Source organism: Habropoda laboriosa, unplaced genomic scaffold, assembly GCF_001263275.1.
Source record: "Habropoda laboriosa isolate 0110345459 unplaced genomic scaffold, ASM126327v1 scaffold186, whole genome shotgun sequence".
In the NCBI taxonomy this organism is placed as follows: Eukaryota; Metazoa; Arthropoda; class Insecta; order Hymenoptera; family Apidae; genus Habropoda; species Habropoda laboriosa.
In genome coordinates, this window is record NW_017100427.1 from 235,250 (window position 1) to 257,721 (window position 22,472).

The following is a 22,472-nucleotide window of genomic DNA, read 5'->3' on the forward strand; positions in this document are numbered from 1 at the left end:
CATTTAAAAACTGAAAGGGTTCTGTTCAAAAAATGAAAGAGTCCCGTTTAAAAAATTAAGCTCAGGGTTCCATTTGAAAAATTAAATTGTAGGATTCCATTTAAACTGAAATTAAAGATAACTTCAGAAGAAAGACGAAAAAATCATATTCAAACCAAGGTATTAAGAAAAGAAAATAATTCGTATTGATCCAACAGTAACAGAAACAATTATGGTGGTCAATTTACGTTGTCCAGCCTGTGTTTGTACGTGGATTATTTCGTTCTAAAGCGTAACATTTTTACGCAAAGCGCCAAAATTGATACGATACACAGATTGATTAATCAAGTTCGACGACGTTTGTCTTCTATCGACTGGCACAGTGAAAAATTGAAAACTCTTGTATGTAGATGAGAAATAGGTCAATAAGTTTTACAATAGCTATTCAATTACAAGAGGAGAATGCTTTTATGAAATTTCTCGTAGTTTTAGATACTTTTCTTTTTTTTTTTTTTTCACTTCAATCCAATATTGAATCAGTGAATACGATTTTTTATTCGATAATACATATGTATGTCTCTTCTATTCTCCGATACTGCGGATAGCCCGTACGAAATTTTCAACGTTGAAAATTTATCGATGCACCGTGCGAATTCTACTCGATCTGTTTTTCTCTTAAATCTCAGTCCCTTTGAAATATCGTCGAAGATCATTCTTCGTAAGCGACCGACAGAAATATTTTCAAGCAGAGAAATCTGACAAACGTAAAAGCATGGTTAAACGAAATTAAGAAAAAGGATCGAAAAACTTGCTACACAACTTATCTACGAAACAAACAAATATTCCTCCAAGCTTCGTTAGTTCACCTCGAATAAATTACTCACGTGTCGAACGAACCGGTCGATGGAAAAACTTTTACTTCCGATTGAAAAACGACCGTAATAAATCGTAGGAGGATTTTATGTGCGACATATCGCGCAGTCCTACTGGAAACTAGCGAAACAAAGAGGGTAGTTTTCGAAGAATTAAGCGAACCTGTGCAAACTTTCGAATCCAACGAAATATGGATTATTTTCCAGTCATTCGGTGAACATCATCCGAGTGAAATCTAATGTTCCGTCCGTTCGTTTTGTCATTTCGCCTGCAGCGGCCGGCTGCGTGAAATCAATGCAAACATTTAGCGTGCGAATGGTTAACGTGGTTTGAAACACGCGTGCAAGCGAAGCCTTAGAATTTTTCAGGAAGCTTATTTAGTCTTTTTTATTTTTTAAATTAATTAAAACGCGAACAAGTGCATCGGTTCTCTGAACTTTCGCGCAGTGAATTAATCAGTAATTAGAAATGACCGAAATGAACTTTGGAACAAAAATTCGTAGTGTTTATCACTAGCCTTTACCACTTCATCTCCAGAAGGATGCCAAGTTCTGAAAGGATGGAACCATAAAACTGCCTCAAACATGGCGAAAGATAGTAGAACAAAAAACTGTCATACACTACCGGCCAAAAGTTTGGAATCACCTCCCACTTTTCATCGATATTAAATCTGCTGCTAATTTTTTATAGATTTGAAGTTTATCTCAATTCTACATTTATCAATTTATCTCGTATCAATTGATTCGAACGATAAAAAATTCTCAAAGTCGCTGACTTTTTTCTGGAAATTTTTGGGTAAATTGCAATGCTCAGTAATTCCAAACTTTTTGCCGGTAGTGTATGTGGTTGATTATATCTATGCAAAAATTTCTAAACATTAACTTTGAATTTCACTTAAGAAACGCTGCGAACTTCTGTTTAACACGTTGACTGACACGCCAGATTTACCATCTTAGAAAACTTTCATTGTTCTAAGCATAATATACTATTATCAAAAATGAAAGCATAATATAGTATTAAGCTTACTGTAACATAGTAATATTATACAGTAAATTCTCCGCAAGTGTCAGTCCGCAAGGAAGCTAAACCTGACACTTGTAGAGTCAGGGACTACGTTTTCGACTCTCGCGCCCGCTATTGTAGTTTGCCGAACGTAGACAAGGACAGCGAATAAAAGATAAGGATGAAACGTGAGTCGAGGCAACCAAGCGATTTAAATACCAACTTTTTTAATTTTACCTTTTTTTATCCCGAAATTTTTCTTAACATATTGATGAGATTTTTCTGATGAAAATGACGTCAAACACGACATAATTTGAACAACATTTACTTATTAACACGTTCACTGTCACGACAGATATTTCATTGTATTGAGATAAAACAGACGCCCTGTATTACATTACATAGAGTCGGCCCAGCGTTTGACTGCCAGTTGGAGAATTGGCCTGCCGTTTGACTGACACTTGTAGAATCGGCCCTACATTCTTTTTTTTTTTACGTGGAGGTAGACCAACATTAAATTAATTACTCAATAAGTATTAATAAGTAAATGTTGTTCAAATTATATCGTGTTTGATATCATTTTCATCAGAAAAATCTCACCAACATGTTAAAAAAAATTTCAGATGAAAAAAAGGAATATTAAAGAAATTATATTTTTCTATTATGAATTGTGGAGCCGTGAAATCTCGCGTGTAGCGTTACACGCTTGACTGACAGCGAGCGAGATAACATAGGTGCAGCAATGACGCAGACCTAGGCGTAGGACCATCTATACTGACACTTGTAGAATCCAAACTTGCTGACATTTGTAGAGACATTACTGTAATGGGGAATGTTAGTAGAGAATTTACTGTATTATGCTTCCTATGCTTTGTACTATTTTTTCTTAAATGCAAAATAATGTCTGTTTAGTTAGCTACGATGTTTTTGAAATTTTCAGACGACGTTCTTCATTTTATTTTAATCATTCTAAACATTTGAGACACTCAGGTCACGCCAACACAAAGAAATTCGTGCTTCTGTCACGCAGGAACCCTCCTTCACTCCATATTTTTATCTACAAACGCGTTCGACCGGCGGCGATGTCGATCCTCGCGAAGATGAGATCAACAAGGGGTTGGGGAAGAACCTTAAGGGAGCCGTGAAAAACCGATCTCGCCGTGAATTTTCTCGGCGACCGGTTCTATTACGGGAGCTCTGAATTGACTGGCTTTTCACGAGGCGTTTTAAAGGGGCGTTCTACGTAGTTTCTTCCGCGAAACGTTTATCTTATCGTACATACGTAAACAATTCCTCGATACACTGTGATACTTTTTACGCGCCGTAAAAAGCCATATCGGAAAAGTTGAATGAAAACTAAGCGGGACGATGATGGCTTTCTCTTTTCTTTTTTTCCTTTTTAAGAGGAACGCTGCGGGTTTTACCTTTTCTTGCGAGACTTTTTTATTTGGTTTATTCTTATTTATGATAAGAGTGACGAAGTTTGGGAAGGTTTCTTCTTTACTTTCGGAAGGTACGAGGGGAGGTTTGAAGCTGGGGAGCTCGGAGGAGGTTAATTTTGAAGTTTCGAAGATAAATTCGGAAAATAAATTTTGATTACGCTCTTGCATTTAGGAATGGAAGGATATTTATGCTTTTAGGGAAAATGATGTTTTAATATTGTTACAATGTTATCGTGATTATTGTGTACAGAAAAGATACTCTAAATTCACTTTTATTAAAGTCGTCAGTTAGGGAAAGGTGTTCTTCTTAGAGAAGTATTTTAGGTGAATTATTTTTATGAACGTGTGAATACTTTTTAGCGACTGGAGTCAATCAATTCTGTGTAGCTTTTCTTCTGGTCGCAGAGAATCCTTTTAAGAAGCAACTTGCCTTATAAAAGTAACTTTCTCCAGAGTTATTAATTTGTTCGCGGACAAAAATATACTTTTTGACGTTCGATTAAAAACTTATCAATCGAATAATTCTAATTATTAAAAGATACAAATTGAATTTAAAAAAATACGCTGTTCTCCTTTCATTTTATTCTTGCGCGCAAATGCCTAATTTGCAATGGTAAAAGAGATTTGCATTGAAATTCTGATAAATCCTTAAATGGACGACTACAGTTGACAAAATTCTCGAGGCAAATCATTATTTCTCCGATATTTCAGGCATTCTGCTCGCGAATGATTATTATTCGGTTATACAGTGTGTAACTGTTATAAATATTTGCGTTGATGTTACACGAAGCCAGGTAATGCTTCCATTAAGTTGTTTCGCGTGCACGATAAACGCGTGTAACATAATCCTTTTACGAATCTTCCGTTATTTATGATTCAAACACAGCGTTGATTTCGAAAGCTTTGCGATATCAATATTAACGCAGCTTTACGGCAGGCATAACTCATCAATATTCAATTAGACGTCTTTTATTTCCTAAAGACTCGTTCGAAATTACAAATTAAAGAAACCTTCAATGAAAATATTCTTCTCCCCAAGAGACACAATTTTCTAAATAAAACCTACTTCTCCGTGATACATTTAGTCTGAATAATCGTCGCTAATAACCATTTTTGAGCAATTCATGCGAAGTTAAAACTCGAAACTTCGAATGAAAATATTCTTCTTCCCAAGGGACTTAATTTTCTAAATGAAACATAATTTTCCCCGGTGTGTTAGTGCCAGTGATTGTTTCAAAATCAACTTTCGGGCTTGGGTTGTACTTGCACGTGGTGTGCCGACTTTAATTCGAAACCTTCTCGAAGGACCACCCAGTTATACTGGGACTAGTGAAATCGATACAATTTTAGCTGGTTGCTGCTTGGTGTTTGTTGGACGAATGAATCTCGACGTCGTCCCTCGGACGTCCGTTGGAGAGTTTTTAGTTAGAATACGCTGATTGGTTAAATAGTTAACCATTACATTTACCAATCAGGGTGTCTAACTTCCGGTGCGCCCTTAGCGCGCTGTCACCTTGGAAGGGTGGGCGGAAAGTCCCAAAAAGCTGGAATTTCCTCCGGGTGACTCATCGGCAAGCGTACCGTTACAGGTAGATGTGCCGTTCGGAAATTCGTGGTTTATGGCATGTTCGTAGGCTATTGAGCGCGAGGGACAGAAATTACTAAAAATGCCCTTTTTTAGTTTTTTGTTTCCAACTTTATTACGACATAAAGGAGTGTAAGGCGTTGTGCGACGCGCCTAGGCAACGACCGCAGTTCGATCGTGCCATAAACCGTGCCTGTGAAGGCCGAACACCGTGATATATTTAGTCGGAATAATCGTCGCTAATTGTGAAAACCGTGTATGAGCAGCTGATGAGATCTTAAAACTCGAAACTTTGAATGAAAATCCGTGATATATTTAGTCGGAATAATCGTCGTTAATTGTGAAAACCGTGTATGAGCAGCTGATGAGATCTTAAAACTCGAAACTTTGAATGAAAATCTCAGTGATCATCTGCGAACACTGAAAACATTCTTCTTCCCAAGGGACCTAATTTTCTGTAATAAAACCTACCTTCCTGCGATATATTTACTCTGAACAATCGTCGCTAAAACTCAATTAAAAGAGAAATTTTTACCCGTGTTTCACTTTTCATCCGAACGTCGGACTTTCAGCCGTCCAACAATTAAGGACTTAGGACTGCGTCGAGTTTTTCAGTACGCAGAAATAACACAGACCAGCACGAGCATTAGAATTAAGATATGCATATAAATTAAAGTATGTTAACAGAACGTAAGCATTGACGCGGGCAAAATGACGCACGAATGTGTTTTTCCATCGTGCTCAAACTGCGGCAGAAAGGTCAGTTCTCAAAAAAGAGAACTGTAGAGAACGATGTTAGAACGGAACTTGGACTTTTATACCATTCTGTAAAAATAAATGTAAAAATAAACGGAAGATGAAGAATAGAAGCTTTTTATAAGAAACTTAGTCTTCGAGAGAATCCAGCACTTGCTATGCACTTTGCTATTTTAGCTTCATGTTTGCACTAATAAGCAGTGCAAATAATAAGCACTGAGAAAACGTCTATTAACGATTTTATTTTTCCACGTGTGCGTCGCTGAATGAACTGTCTGCTGAATGATTCTTGCTCTTCGAGTCAGAGACTCGTGTTTTCGTACTTTAATCCTTTAACACTCATGCCCGTATCTTACACGTGCACAACTCCTCCAAACAGTGCAATTTTGTTTAACTATTTTCTTTCACATTCTATATTTCGCTATTTTTCTGTTATATTGCAAAACGTAAGTCGCGGCACGCTAAATAAATGGAGAAATTTAGTTCTACACGCCTAAGGAATAATTAAAATTGATCATTTCTGGCGCGTCAAATTAAAGGGTTAATTCTGGAGTCTCCAATTCTTGGACCTGAAGAGCTAACAACGTAGCCCAACAATTATTATTTTAGAGTACACTTGTTTAGAGTAGCTTCCCCATTAGCTCCGCCTCATTTTTCATTCCTACAAAAATACAAATTACGTATTCCTTCTCGGTCGATATCCGACCAAAGTCTCAAACTCCGCGGTCAACAACCTTCCCAACTCATATCACCAATTGCCACAATTTCGATCGCCAAGTTTCCTCACGAAATCTCATTCATTCGTACCGTCAATTACCACATTTTCGATCGTCAACCGATCCCAACAAAATCATTCCCGAGACCCACAAACACCCTCTTCCCAACGTGCGAAACGACCGACTCCAAACGTGACCTAGATTGATTCCCCGGAATGTGAATATGGATCAGCGGCGGTAGAAAGCGACATCGTGGATGCACGGAGGAAGAGCTGTCCCTTCCGAGGACGTACAGCGTAGGATCCGGCGGGGGTTTGAAACCGGAGCGATCGAATTGCGTAGCAGGGAGAACGCCAGGAACAGCAACAGGCGATTTCTGTTTCGTAGGGAACAGGTCACGTCTGCCCTACGAGCATGTATATACACATTGCTACCTGGAAAGCTGCACGATATGCTTCTGTGATGTATTGATTGGAAGCTGGGGCTACAGGTGGCTTTCTGGCGCTTGCGCCATGAGGGGATATGAATAAGCTCTCGTTTCCTTATTAAAATCCTTCACGAGCTTGCTGGAGTAATCGTTACCCGAGGCCCGAGTGTGTATCTCTCGCCTCTCTTCACCCTCCATGCTCCTCGCTCCTTCTCTCTGTGGTTACTTCTTTTCCTCTGAACGTTGCACATCGACGATCTCCGGACAGGGGACGCAGAGCGATCTGTGGCTCTTGGCTCACCTTTGCGGAGGTGGCTGACTGATTTCGAGCCTGTATTTCTTCGAAAAGTATTTTCCAAGTTCAAACTTTTCTCTTTAACTCTTATGTCAATAACCAGGCACCCTTTTGCATAATTCTCACTTAAAATATTCCATCCTCCAGGTGAAAGATTGAAATATCCGGCCAGATCGTTGCTATTTGCCTCAAGTGCAGAATTTTCTTATCAGAAAACTGCGAAAATTGGACGATAAAGTAGACGACAATTCTGGTTATTGCCATACACTACCGGCCAAAACTTTGGAATCACCGAGCATTGCAATTTACCCAAAAATTTCCAGAAAAAAGTCAGCGACTTTGAGAATTTTTCATCCTTCGAATCAATTGGTAAATGTAGAATCGAGATAAACTTCAAATCTATAAAAAATTAACGAAAAACTTTTGGCCGGTAGTGTAAGCGTTATTAGCGACTTAATGTCTAGGTTCACAGTTTACTGTATCATTTGGTATGCTTTAAGTAGTTCAGTAAGTTCTGAAACGATTTGCAGTCCCTCAGGTTCTCGCACAAGGTCGGTCTTATGTTGAACTGTTGTTGGGGTATCTGCCGCAGTGAATGAGTTCTTGTATGAAAGAATTACGCGAATATTCCAATTGTTCGTCGTGTCAGATGATAATTTTGAAACAATTGTGCTTAATATAATATACAGTGGGGGACAAAAGTATTCATACACCCTGTAAAACGGAACAACATTTTTAAAATTGGGCCAAACGACTTGAGTGTTTTTGAGAACTTCGAAAGATTAGTTTGCTAGATGACGTGTAGAAAAAATTTGGAAAAAACTGCAATTAGTCGGAAAATTTAAAAAATACGTTTTGTAGATCTATGTCAGTTATACACACGCTGAAAATTTCATCGAAATCGGTAGATGGAGAAACAAGCGACAGGCATCGAAAGATGTAAGAATCTGCAGATTTATTACAGTTCTAGGCCGAAAGTCGTGAAATAGTGCGATTTCCACAATCTTTAACCGTTCGTAGCTCATAGCAACGTTAACCGATTTCGATGAAATTTTCAGCGTGTGTATGATTGACATAGATCTACAAAATGTATTTTTTAAATTTTCCTTACGAGCTCAGATAAAAAAGTTCGCTATTTTCTTCGCGATTCCGACTAATTGCAGTTTTTTCAAAAATTTTTTCCCACGTCATCTAGTAAACTAATCTTTCCAACTTCTCAAAAAAACTCAAGTCGTTTGGCCTAATTTTAAAAATGTCATTCCGTTTTATAGGGTGTATGAATACTTTTGTCACCCCCACTGTACGTATTAATTATGAGGAAATCTCTATTTCTTTCGAGAGCATTCGATACGTAAACATATTCACATTTATAAACATATCTACTTTTGTTTCCTTCGGAATAACCGAGAACTGTCCCGAGACATCTACGTACATCTTATATAAATAAGAGACGAGCAACAAAAGTGAGTCAGTCTGTCTCTGAAAATCGCGCAATAGTCGTGCAAACTTTTCCGTGTTTCGTACATAATACATTATGCAATTTATTAACAATTTTCAAACAATTACGATTAATTGCATTACGAACTTTGTTTACCATTCAACACACGTGTATCTATCATAGTAAATTCGTATTTCTCGATTATCGCGAATAAAACTTTGCGATCGAATACAATTTAGTATACGACATCGACTCGTTAGCAGCAGCTGTCGAAAAAAGGAAATTTAATTCGCACCAATTTGACAAATTAGCGCAAGGTTACTTGTCACCCCTATGTCCAATTCTTTCGCTTTTATCTCGCCTCGTTCTCACTTCCTTCCCCGTGATAATCACGAGTCGAGGATTTAAAAACACCTGTTATTCGCGTTTTTTTTTCTTCCCAGCTGTTTCCTTATTTTTCACCCAGGTCTCTTCTTCTTTGTATGATTACGATCCCTAATTGAGCTCTCGTTCGCTCGTTTCCTTCAGTTTCAGCGGTGATAAGAATTGAAAAGAGACACGTGTTGACTTTGCCTGTAGTTCTCCATTCTCTTTCCTTTTTTCCTTTATCGTTCGCAATTTACCTAAGTGAATATAAAGTGAAGGAGAAATATTTGTCCGCGTTTCTTTCTTCACCTCGCTCTTCCCCTCCTTGTGTGGGAATCTTCAGCGATCATTAACATGGAACACGTTGTTTTCATCTTGCGTCGATAAAAAATACGCGTTAATTTCTCCTTTCTTTTCGTCTGGCCTTTTTTTCTTCTTCGTTTATTTATTCATTTATTTTGTTCACACGTGGTATGAAAAAGTAGGTACGCTCACCCCTTCTGTCCCTCGTTGCTTCCGCTTCCATTGTAACGAGTATTGATTGAGATTAGAATCGGTTTTCGCCTCTTATATTTCTTTTTACAGTGTTCATTTGCATCAATTACGTACTCAGGTTCGTTGGCTATTCGAGCGAACAACTAATCGAGAAATTGTTAAATATTACATTAACGAAATTAGTGAAAATTGTTGAAATTAAATTTATTAAAATTACCGAAGATTAAGTTATTTAACGAAGTATTGAAAAATCCATTGAAGCACGAATTAATAACTGGTAATTGGATAGGGAACGCGTTATTCTTCAATGATAATTAATTAGACGGGGAGTGAATTACCTTTTCCTTCCACTCTTGTTTGGAAAAATTCTTTTTCCCAACGTGTTTTTCCATTGTTTCTGTTTTCGCGACAATAACTACGCCGGTATGTTGATTTTGCATGTTTAATCTCTCCCCGTCTCTCCCGTTTCGTTTTGTTCGCAAAAAAAAGGTACGCAGTCGGGTTAATTGTAACGTACGATTGTACAAAATTTGCGTACCGCAGTAAAAATAACAACTCTGATTGTCCTCTTTTCACACGTGCATTGAATATTCGTCAACAAAGGTCATCTGCATACACACCTCTTTATTTTACAATTTTCCATTTATAATCATTTTTCGTCGCTTTTCAACAATCCTACTCTTTTGCCGCAACGGTACTCACAGTGACACGCTAGTAAACACACTTTAATTATACTACGTAATTTCTGTGCACAGTGTTGAAAAAATATTCTCCATAGAATATTGAATTGACAATTGTGCGCTAAGTTTATACGAAATTATCGAATTACTATCGCACGCTACCGCTCAAAAGTTACAGATTAATTTTAATTAGGGATTTCTTTATTAATTTGAATTAAGTTTAATTAGGGATACTTCTGTTGTGACTTTTCAAAATTTTGAAGTTTGTAAGGAAAACCCTAGGACACTCTGCATACAGAGATTGCCTGATTGCAATCCACGGCTGATTTACCTGTAGATTTTTCTTAAGAATTGCATATTTCGAAGGTGGATCAATATTAATTATAAAGAAGACAAAAATGAAACGTAACGCATTTCATACTTGCACTTATCTTTCTAACATTTTTTTTTTTCCTTAGTAGGTACTTTTAAACGTCTTCCATGAAAATCTTTCGTTTTCACCGGAATCCAAAAGTGGTAATTTCCTTAACATATTTTCCTTTCATTTTTATTATCACCCACGCACGATCCAAGAGCATGAATTCTTCGTTTCCACTTATAGCCAAAAACGGCCATGTTTCAACGTCCTCCTTACATTTTCATTATTGCCCAAGTACGGATCCAAAAGCAGCCGCAACCACAAATAGAATAATCAGCACCGTAGCGATGCGTTAACACGGCTAGATGCAAACGCGAATTGACCACGACAGCTCGTATGCCGAAATGAAGAATCGTTTCACGTCCAGACCAGCCATCGATCTTCCTTAAGTCTCGTTTCTACTCGTTCACGAGGGAACAATTTCCTTTTTCTCTTTCCTCCCTCTTCGAGGGGACACGTTTTCTTTCAGGAGAGCAGGTGGACACGTCGAGTGTCGTAATGGAGAGAGCGCCTCCGCGAACGTATGAAAGATTCAGAAGCGTCGCGAAGGTGTCGCGTGCAACTTTTTAATTAGGAGATTGAACCGCCGGTGTTTACCGGGTCAGGACACTTTTTTCCCGCGTTCCCGCGGCGACTCGCGCTGAATTTTCCATGAAAAACGCGCGCGATCCGTTCGCGTTCGCGACGCCGCTTCGGGGTGGTAATATACAGGGTGTCTAATAAGAACGTGACAGGGGTAATTTGAAGGCTGCTTATCGCAACGAAATTTGAAGAATTGCGTGTATTAGTGTGTAGAAATGGAAAGTGTGGAAATGTGTTGTTCGCGGTGTAGTTTGGTGTGATAATGTACCGGGTGTCTAATAAGACCGTGACAGGTGCAATTTGGAAACTGCTTATCGTAATAGAATTTCAAAAATTGTGTTATACATGTATATTAGGTTCAGAAATGAATTTTTTTCTATTTTTTCATGCAGTCGAAGTTTCATTTAACTATAATACGGTCCTCGGGTCTTCTTCGACCCATCGTATTATTTTCCTAATAACTTTTGCTACTGTCAAGTTTATAGTTCTTTAAAATTACATTAAAATAACAAAATTTCTGGTAACAAAAATTGTTACAGGTATATAAAGTGTTTGAGTCTTTTTTGACCCAAAATTTTTTCGCTTTTTCCTCAGTTCAGTTGTCAACAAATGAGTATCAATCATTCTTAAATAAAATAACGCGAATATTATTTATTTACTACCTTTTCCATCGAAGTTGCTGTTTTTAAATAGAACAGGCTAAATATAATTTATGCACTACGTTTCTGTTGAAATTATGCAAAGCTAAATTAATTCTAATTAGGCGTACAGTGACTGTACATAAAAAAAAAAAAAATAGAATTTACGAAATAACAACGGTAAATAAATTCTAATAAAATGTAAAAGACTTCTTCGACTAACTATGTATTCTGTGCAAATTTCTCGCTTCAATTAAAATTGCCGCCTTTCTTCAGACATAGACGGTTCTCTCAATTATTGTCTAAGTTTTTATCGAGACTTTTTACAAGGATCGTCACGGTTCTACAATTTTCGCCAAGCAATTCTTCGATGTTTGCCATTTTATTTCACCTTTTTTCGCGTCTCTTTTACGGTAACTGATTTTTAAACGGCGACGCGATCGTAGAAAGAAGAAGAATTCATCTTATTCCGTTCGTTTTTATCCACCGTTGAAATCACACGAAATATCCAAGAGATATTTTACCTTCCTCCTTGTATTTTGAAACAAGAAGGAGAATAATACGTTCCACGTATCGAGACATTTCTTGGAATATTTCACCTAGAAATACTACCCCACGTAAATACTTTTCCCGGGGCTAGAGAATATACCTAGCTGGCCCGAGTGCAGTTGAATTAAACTTACACGAAAAATACACTAAACTTGCTCGGGCCACAAATTTTTTTCTATCTTTGACACGCCGTCGAATCGTTGGAAATATGGGGGTGAGAAAGTAAGCCACACACCACCGATGGAGTTTCTCCTCTGGAGCATTATTTACGTTCGAATCGAACTTTTCAGTTCTGGAATCGGCAGGAAACAGCGAGTCGATTTTCTGTCGTGGAAGGTAACATTTAAGAGTGAATAAACGCTAACGAAAAGAATAGAGCGCTGATACATCGCAAATAATTACTATTGATGCTCCTATATTTTGGAAGGTAAAGAGATTTCTTCAATATTTTGGAAAGTGAAGAAATTTTTTCTGTATTTCGGAAAGTAAGGAAATTTTTTCAATATTCTTGAGAGTAAAGAAATTACATTTATAAACATATCTACTTTTGTTTCCTTCGGAATAACCGAGAACTGTCCCGAGACATCTACGTACATCTTATATAAATAAGAGACGAGCAACAAAAGTGAGTCAGTCTGTCTCTGAAAATCGCGCAATAGTCGTGCAAACTTTTCCGTGTTTCGTACATAATACATTATGCAATTTATTAACAATTTTCAAACAATTACGATCAATTGCATTACGAACTTTGTTTACCATTCAACACACGTGTATCTATCATAGTAAATTCGTATTTCTCGATTATCGCGAATAAAACTTTGCGATCGAATACAATTTAGTATACGACATCGACTCGTTAGCAGCAGCTGTCGAAAAAAGGAAATTTAATTCGCACCAATTTGACAAATTAGCGCAAGGTTACTTGTCACCCCTATGTCCAATTCTTTCGCTTTTATCTCGCCTCGTTCTCACTTCCTTCCCCGTGATAATCACGAGTCGAGGATTTAAAAACACCTGTTATTCGCGTTTTTTTTTCTTCCCAGCTGTTTCCTTATTTTTCACCCAGGTCTCTTCTTCTTTGTATGATTACGATCCCTAATTGAGCTCTCGTTCGCTCGTTTCCTTCAGTTTCAGCGGTGATAAGAATTGAAAAGAGACACGTGTTGACTTTGCCTGTAGTTCTCCATTCTCTTTCCTTTTTTCCTTTATCGTTCGCAATTTACCTAAGTGAATATAAAGTGAAGGAGAAATATTTGTCCGCGTTTCTTTCTTCACCTCGCTCTTCCCCTCCTTGTGTGGGAATCTTCAGCGATCATTAACATGGAACACGTTGTTTTCATCTTGCGTCGATAAAAAATACGCGTTAATTTCTCCTTTCTTTTCGTCTGGCCTTTTTTTCTTCTTCGTTTATTTATTCATTTATTTTGTTCACACGTGGTATGAAAAAGTAGGTACGCTCACCCCTTCTGTCCCTCGTTGCTTCCGCTTCCATTGTAACGAGTATTGATTGAGATTAGAATCGGTTTTCGCCTCTTATATTTCTTTTTACAGTGCTCATTTGCATCAATTACGTACTCAGGTTCGTTGGCTATTCGAGTGAACAACTAATCGAGAAATTGTTAAATATTACATTAACGAAATTAGTGAAAATTGTTGAAATTAAATTTATTAAAATTACCGAAGATTAAGTTATTTAACGAAGTACTGAAAAATCCATTGAAGCACGAATTAATAACTGGTAATTGGATAGGGAACGCGTTATTCTTCAATGATAATTAATTAGACGGGGAGTGAATTACCTTTTCCTTCCACTCTTGTTTGGAAAAATTCTTTTTCCCAACGTGTTTTTCCATTGTTTCTGTTTTCGCGACAATAACTACGCCGGTATGTTGATTTTGCATGTTTAATCTCTCCCCGTCTCTCCCGTTTCGTTTTGTTCGCAAAAAAAAGGTACGCAGTCGGGTTAATTGTAACGTACGATTGTACAAAATTTGCGTACCGCAGTAAAAATAACAACTCTGATTGTCCTCTTTTCACACGTGCATTGAATATTCGTCAACAAAGGTCATCTGCATACACACCTCTTTATTTTACAATTTTCCATTTATAATCATTTTTCGTCGCTTTTCAACAATCCTACTCTTTTGCCGCAACGGTACTCACAGTGACACGCTAGTAAACACACTTTAATTATACTACGTAATTTCTGTGCACAGTGTTGAAAAAATATTCTCCATAGAATATTGAATTGACAATTGTGCGCTAAGTTTATACGAAATTATCGAATTACTATCGCACGCTACCGCTCAAAAGTTACAGATTAATTTTAATTAGGGATTTCTTTATTAATTTGAATTAAGTTTAATTAGGGATACTTCTGTTGTGACTTTTCAAAATTTTGAAGTTTGTAAGGAAAACCCTAGGACACTCTGCATACAGAGATTGCCTGATTGCAATCCACGGCTGATTTACCTGTAGATTTTTCTTAAGAATTGCATATTTCGAAGGTGGATCAATATTAATTATAAAGAAGACAAAAATGAAACGTAACGCATTTCATACTTGCACTTATCTTTCTAACATTTTTTTTTTTCCTTAGTAGGTACTTTTAAACGTCTTCCATGAAAATCTTTCGTTTTCACAGGAATCCAAAAGTGGTAATTTCCTTAACATATTTTCCTTTCATTTTTATTATCACCCACGCACGATCCAAGAGCATGAATTCTTCGTTTCCACTTATAGCCAAAAACGGCCATGTTTCAACGTCCTCCTTACATTTTCATTATTGCCCAAGTACGGATCCAAAAGCAGCCGCAACCACAAATAGAATAATCAGCACCGTAGCGATGCGTTAACACGGCTAGATGCAAACGCGAATTGACCACGACAGCTCGTATGCCGAAATGAAGAATCGTTTCACGTCCAGACCAGCCATCGATCTTCCTTAAGTCTCGTTTCTACTCGTTCACGAGGGAACAATTTCCTTTTTCTCTTTCCTCCCTCTTCGAGGGGACACGTTTTCTTTCAGGAGAGCAGGTGGACACGTCGAGTGTCGTAATGGAGAGAGCGCCTCCGCGAACGTATGAAAGATTCAGAAGCGTCGCGAAGGTGTCGCGTGCAACTTTTTAATTAGGAGATTGAACCGCCGGTGTTTACCGGGTCAGGACACTTTTTTCCCGCGTTCCCGCGGCGACTCGCGCTGAATTTTCCATGAAAAACGCGCGCGATCCGTTCGCGTTCGCGACGCCGCTTCGGGGTGGTAATATACAGGGTGTCTAATAAGAACGTGACAGGGGTAATTTGAAGGCTGCTTATCGCAACGAAATTTGAAGAATTGCGTGTATTAGTGTGTAGAAATGGAAAGTGTGGAAATGTGTTGTTCGCGGTGTAGTTTGGTGTGATAATGTACCGGGTGTCTAATAAGACCGTGACAGGTGCAATTTGGAAACTGCTTATCGTAATAGAATTTCAAAAATTGTGTTATACATGTATATTAGGTTCAGAAATGAATTTTTTTCTATTTTTTCATGCAGTCGAAGTTTCATTTAACTATAATACGGTCCTCGGGTCTTCTTCGACCCATCGTATTATTTTCCTAATAACTTTTGCTACTGTCAAGTTTATAGTTCTTTAAAATTACATTAAAATAACAAAATTTCTGGTAACAAAAATTGTTACAGGTATATAAAGTGTTTGAGTCTTTTTTGACCCAAAATTTTTTCGCTTTTTCCTCAGTTCAGTTGTCAACAAATGAGTATCAATCATTCTTAAATAAAATAACGCGAATATTATTTATTTACTACCTTTTCCATCGAAGTTGCTGTTTTTAAATAGAACAGGCTAAATATAATTTATGCACTACGTTTCTGTTGAAATTATGCAAAGCTAAATTAATTCTAATTAGGCGTACAGTGACTGTACATAAAAAAAAAAAAAAAAAATAGAATTTACGAAATAACAACGGTAAATAAATTCTAATAAAATGTAAAAGACTTCTTCGACTAACTATGTATTCTGTGCAAATTTCTCGCTTCAATTAAAATTGCCGCCTTTCTTCAGACATAGACGGTTCTCTCAATTATTGTCTAAGTTTTTATCGAGACTTTTTACAAGGATCGTCACGGTTCTACAATTTTCGCCAAGCAATTCTTCGATGTTTGCCATTTTATTTCACCTTTTTTCGCGTCTCTTTTACGGTAACTGATTTTTAAACGGCGACGCGATCGTAGAAAGAAGAAGAATTCATCTTATTCCGTTCGTTTTTATCCACCGTTGAAATCACACGAAATATCCAAGAGATATTTTACCTTCCTCCTTGTATTTTGAAACAAGAAGGAGAATAATACGTTCCACGTATCGAGACATTTCTTGGAATATTTCACCTAGAAATACTACCCCACGTAAATACTTTTCCCGGGGCTAGAGAATATACCTAGCTGGCCCGAGTGCAGTTGAATTAAACTTACACGAAAAATACACTAAACTTGCTCGGGCCACAAATTTTTTTCTATCTTTGACACGCCGTCGAATCGTTGGAAATATGGGGGTGAGAAAGTAAGCCACACACCACCGATGGAGTTTCTCCTCTGGAGCATTATTTACGTTCGAATCGAACTTTTCAGTTCTGGAATCGGCAGGAAACAGCGAGTCGATTTTCTGTCGTGGAAGGTAACATTTAAGAGTGAATAAACGCTAACGAAAAGAATAGAGCGCTGATACATCGCAAATAATTACTATTGATGCTCCTATATTTTGGAAGGTAAAGAGATTTCTTCAATATTTTGGAAAGTGAAGAAATTTTTTCTGTATTTCGGAAAGTAAGGAAATTTTTTCAATATTCTTGAGAGTAAAGAAATTTTTTCAATATTTTGCAAACTAAAGAAATTATTTCAATATTTTGCAAACTAAAGAAATTTTTCCTATATTTTGGAGACTGAAAAAATTATTTCAACCCTTATACGAATTTTCTAAAGCTACAGGAATAAGTAAATTAGTCTCAAATTCAGTCCCAATCAAAAAACCTAAAATCAATTTATAACCTCCCTGTATTCCTTTCTCCAGTATTCTCTCCAGCTCTGCACAGTAGATTTTCATGCAACGCAATAAATAGCCTATTGTTCGCATTCGAAACGAAAAATAGTCGCCTGTAAAGTGTGTGACCATTTAAATCCCAGCTACAGAATATCAGCCAAACAAAGTTTATTCAACAAGTTAAAAACAAGACTGAGACTTATTCAGCACGGTACTTGGATAAACGAAGGGGAAAGTTGTAGGAACTGGAGGAAGTTTCGTGTTAAATGCGTTGGTTCGTGAGGGGAAGGAAAATCAATGGAACCTGTCAATTATTCAACGGAGTGCAATAAAAAGAAACAACGTGGGATACTACTAGATGTTTCCTCTTGCTCCTTCTTGGAAATGACAGCACTAAGTTTCCCACTTTTACGTAGTATTTGCCTCAACTTTATCATTCTACCCGAGGCTTATGACATCGGAGACTTCTCCAAATATTACTCTTCATCATGCAGCGGGAATGTCTCTTCCATAATGTTAATCTTAAGTTGAAATTCAAATTCTGCTGATGACACTTCGTATCGTGCCAGAAAAATATTTTTATAAATAAATAGAGATTATATTTTTGTACCTTCGAATGTCGGTATATTGACTGAAAAATTGAACAGATTCTTTATAAATAAAGGGAATATTTGTGATTGATAACAATTTCTGTGAAAATTTGCTTCGATAGATTGTAACTTAAAAACAGATTAAACAGTTTTTCACAAATAAAAGATATATTTGTGACTGATAAAGTTTGCTTGGATAGATATTTATTGCAATATTAAAAATCAGTATATATTTAAAATTTAAACAGATTTTCCACAGATAAAAGAAATACTTGCGATTGATAAAAATTTGTACTGGCCATGCCATGTTGGAAACAGGGAAGTTTGTTCGAAAATTCGCGAAACTCGACGATAAAGAGGCCACTAGATATTTAAATGAGTGTAATAATATAACGTGTGTCGGTGAATGTGTTCAGAATGATAAAGATTGCATGCCATTAAATATTCGAGCGGTTTATCGCCTATAAATTCCATCTAAAACTTCCCTTAATGGCGGAAACTTTCTTCCCCTGTACGTGATGGAAATCCGTCAGAAAGATAAGGGTACAAGTTCTGAGAAAGTGTTTATAAAAGATGCAAATACTTGTACAAATTCCCCAAAACTACCGTTCTTTCTCTATGCATCGTGTGAACTGTGACGAAAATTATATTAAATTATTTCTTTCTTCGACGCAATTTTAGTTCGGATCGAAAATCGTCGATCTTATTATGCGAAAGAAGGAAATGATATTTTCAATTTCTCTCCTAAATTTCTACATTTTTCAACGATTCTGAAGGAAGGATTTATTATAATTGGGTATCTTTTAAGAAACTTGCTTTACATTCTTAGACATTTAAATGTATTCCACCCTTAATCCTTTGCACTCGGAAAGGTTGCAAATCGGATCTTCTTTGAAATTTTTTAAAACTAACGTATAAACTATACTATTTTACCTCAATATTCAATGTATTTTCTATTTTACTTTGGTGAACAAATTTACGGTGGCCCATAGATCTGCTCTCTGTCTTGATTAATTATTCACCATGTGACAATTATTTCATGTCGCTTCTCAGTCGCCACTCGATTGCAAACGGTTAAAGTATGCAAATCCCAAGCAAATAAAGGAGGATGTTTAAAAAAGGCCAATTTTGGCATACGGCCGGAACGACAAATTTTTTTACAGCATGATTCTACGCATCCTAAGGAACGAAAAGTGTAATTGTCATTTTTCCCGGAAATGAAAAATAACTGTTTATTCGAGGCGTAACTTGTTAGGTTTATCAGTCAGTTAATCATAATCATAAAGAAAATTAGTGTGGTCTAAATCAGTAAATTGAATATGCTAAAAAGAAGCTGCTCTTCATAGATCTAATTGCAATTTCTGAACACTTCATTTTGACGGATCTGAAAGTCTCAACGGTTACAAATTGTAACAGAATTATATTAAAAAGAAAATCGTGCAATATGCAAATTAGCTAGCTGCAGAAACGTGCGAAAATCAAATTAAAAAATACAAACTAAAATGGAAGCATTCAATAATAAATTCTAAAGGAATTCTAAACTTTGTACAATAATGATCAGATAAATATTGCAAGATGATATTTCTCTGGAAATGATTAATGTAGAAAAAATTACAGGAAAATTTATCGAATATTTAGCTAACCAAATTGCAAAGTGTATAACGAAAGAAAAAGACTTGCTGTGGTCGAAACGGCGTGGAAAAAGTTCCGAATAAAAATTGACACGATGACAAATATTCCTTTTTGCCGCGAGTGGTGGCTGAAATTTCGCTTGATATTTTCTCCAAGACCGCAGGAAAGGTTTCTTAAAGTGGAAACGCCCTTAAAACCCGCGTTCCGTTTCCTCACGGTTTGCCGGGGCAAATTTTACTGTGATTTCCTCGAACACTCGTGGGAAGGGGAAATCTGTAGAATCGTTCTTCCTTCGCGTATTTCTCTACGTCGTCGGACAAGCTGTTACGCGTCGCCTTATACGTTACGTCCCGTTGTCTGAGATATAATAGGATTTATCAAATATCGCTACACGACCGCTTGGATTTTCCCGTGGTAGTATTTCAGGGACGTTTCGTCCACCGACGCAATTTTCAGCTTGATTAAATCTCTCCGAGTTCGATGGTTCGAACGATCAAAACGTGTACTCGCAGTCTTCTACACGCAGAATTAAACTATGATGTTGTTGCTTCTTGTATTCATTTGGATTTAAACAGAGAAGAATTAGGCATGTTCTACGAGCTCCAACATTGTAGAAAGTCCTTAATGATTGAATCACGTGTTTGGCACACTTAAAATCAATTTTTTAAAGAGGTTTTGAAATAAAGATTAGGTAAATTTCAGGTATTACAGGGTATACACGTATGTTCGATTCGAGGCTTTCTTTCATAGCTGTTAATGGTCGAATGACGTGTTTCAGGGCTCTGAAGAATATTTGTTTGGAGAAATTGCGAACTGCATGTAGTTTAAATTTACCCTTTTCATTTAAGAAAGATTGAAGCACTAGGTTTAATAGGAGAAAATTAACTGTCCCATTGTTAATAGATGAAAAATTTAAGTTTGACTACTTTTTTTGCATAATATTTCCATATTTTGTTCTTTCAAATTTTATACACGTTTTATGGTTTGTCGTATTTGTTAGCACTGTGTCATTTTCAAAGACAACAATTTCATCGCATAAGGTTGTACTAAAAATTGAATTGCGACTATCGTTTTCGACTACATTTTTATAAACGTCAAACAGTACTTTATTACCTTTGCAAGTATCACTCCTACTATACAGAGTTACACCCACCGCGACGTATTCCAAGTATCATTTGCTAAATTCCTGGATTGTAACGCACCCTATCTTTTGAAATGTCAAATCTCTAAAATAACACCTGTAAAAATGCAAAGGTTGCCGGAATTTGAATAATTCCGAAACGTAGCAATGTTTACAAAACATTAATTTTAATTACATTCGACTAGCAAAAATAAAAACCTCGTTCCAACTGCCCATTCAAGTTACAATAAAACTCCCCTCCAAAGCAGCTAATCAAGAAAGGAATTTCAGAAATTCGGCTAAACCTCGCAACATTTCCGCGCAAAAAATAAAAATCTCGTTCCAACTGTCCATTCAAATTACAATAAAATTCCCCTCGAAAGCAGCTAATCCAGAAAGGAATTTCAAAAATCATCCAACTCTGCATTCGATTAAACCTCGCAACATTTCCACGCAAAAATAAAAACCTCCCCGTTCCAACTGCCCATTCAAATTACAGTAAAATTCCCCTCCAAAGCAGCAAATCCAATTGCAGCTAATCGACAGAGGAATTTCAGAATTCGACTGAACCTCGCAACATTTCCACGCAAAAAATAAAAACCTGGAAACAATCCAATTTACGCGAGCTAGCTCGAGCCGGAAATTACCCAGTTTCACCTCCTCCGCGTCCAAGATGTACCTACTTCTCGAAGAAGCGCGGGTACATCCGACCAAGTCTGTCCACAATACACTCTTACAAGCCGATACCCAGGCATAGTCCCTTCGGCCTTTCTGTCCCGCTGTATCAGCCCCGAGAAAACCGCCAGCGATCTCCTCCTTCTACCCCCGCTTATCGTGTGTACACGTAAACGCAGAGGGGGTTGAAGAGGCACGTCTGCGCGATGCGCGCCAAGAGAGAGGAGCGAGCCTCTTTAGCGGCCGGTCCGACGTGCTTTTCCACCCTCGACGACAGTCCTGCCGCACCATCGAAACGTGCCACACAATCGTGAGTAAATTTCCTCCACACTGGCTGATCACACTTTCTCTCTGTCCCTCTGTGCCGCGTTATTGGCCCACTCTTAAACCGGACTCACTGGGTACGTGACATCAACAGATAATAAATTCACACCCCTCTGTTTTTCTTTTTCTTTTCATAATCGTTTAGAAGCACAACGTTCTTATCTGTAACAAGGGGTAATTTTAAATGGTAACGTTTGTTCGTTGTGTGAGTATTCTTGTTCTTTGGTCGATAAATCAATGATTCATCGAGAAGTGTCGAGGACGATCGTTGAAAAAGTTTGAATCGGTAGAGAAACTGAATTTTGGAGGTTTGTCGATCGATGGATCGAACTGTTCACTCAGCTCGGTTTAAGGGTTGATCCAACCGCGCGGCTGTCTATATTCCGTCGTATGTTTTCTGAGTGTTCGCGGAGAGTCTCGTGGAACGACGGGGCGAAATCGTGTTACACCGCATGGACAAACGAGGGCCAGGCAATGAAGATTAATCTCTTCTTTCAACGGCCCGCACTTGGCTGCTCTCCTGAGAGAGAGAGAGTCGCCGACGAGTGACACTTGGACGATCTTGATTGGATCGAACCTGTTTACGGTTGCTTCTTCGATCATCTTAGAGATCTAGCTGGATGTAAAGTAGCTGGATTCGAGGTTCTTCGATCGTTTGGAAAATTGAAAACTTAACTAGTGAAATTTGTTTCTGTATTTAATTATAATTGCGTTGCGGAAATCGCAGTATTTACATTCTCATCGAGTCACGCGCTATTATTCGGCCTTTTTCTTATTTCACAAATATCCAACAGTCAGCACTGCAATTCCGCGCTAATCGCTAAATTTCTGCCAAAAATTTCTCGTATCAAACTTCGAA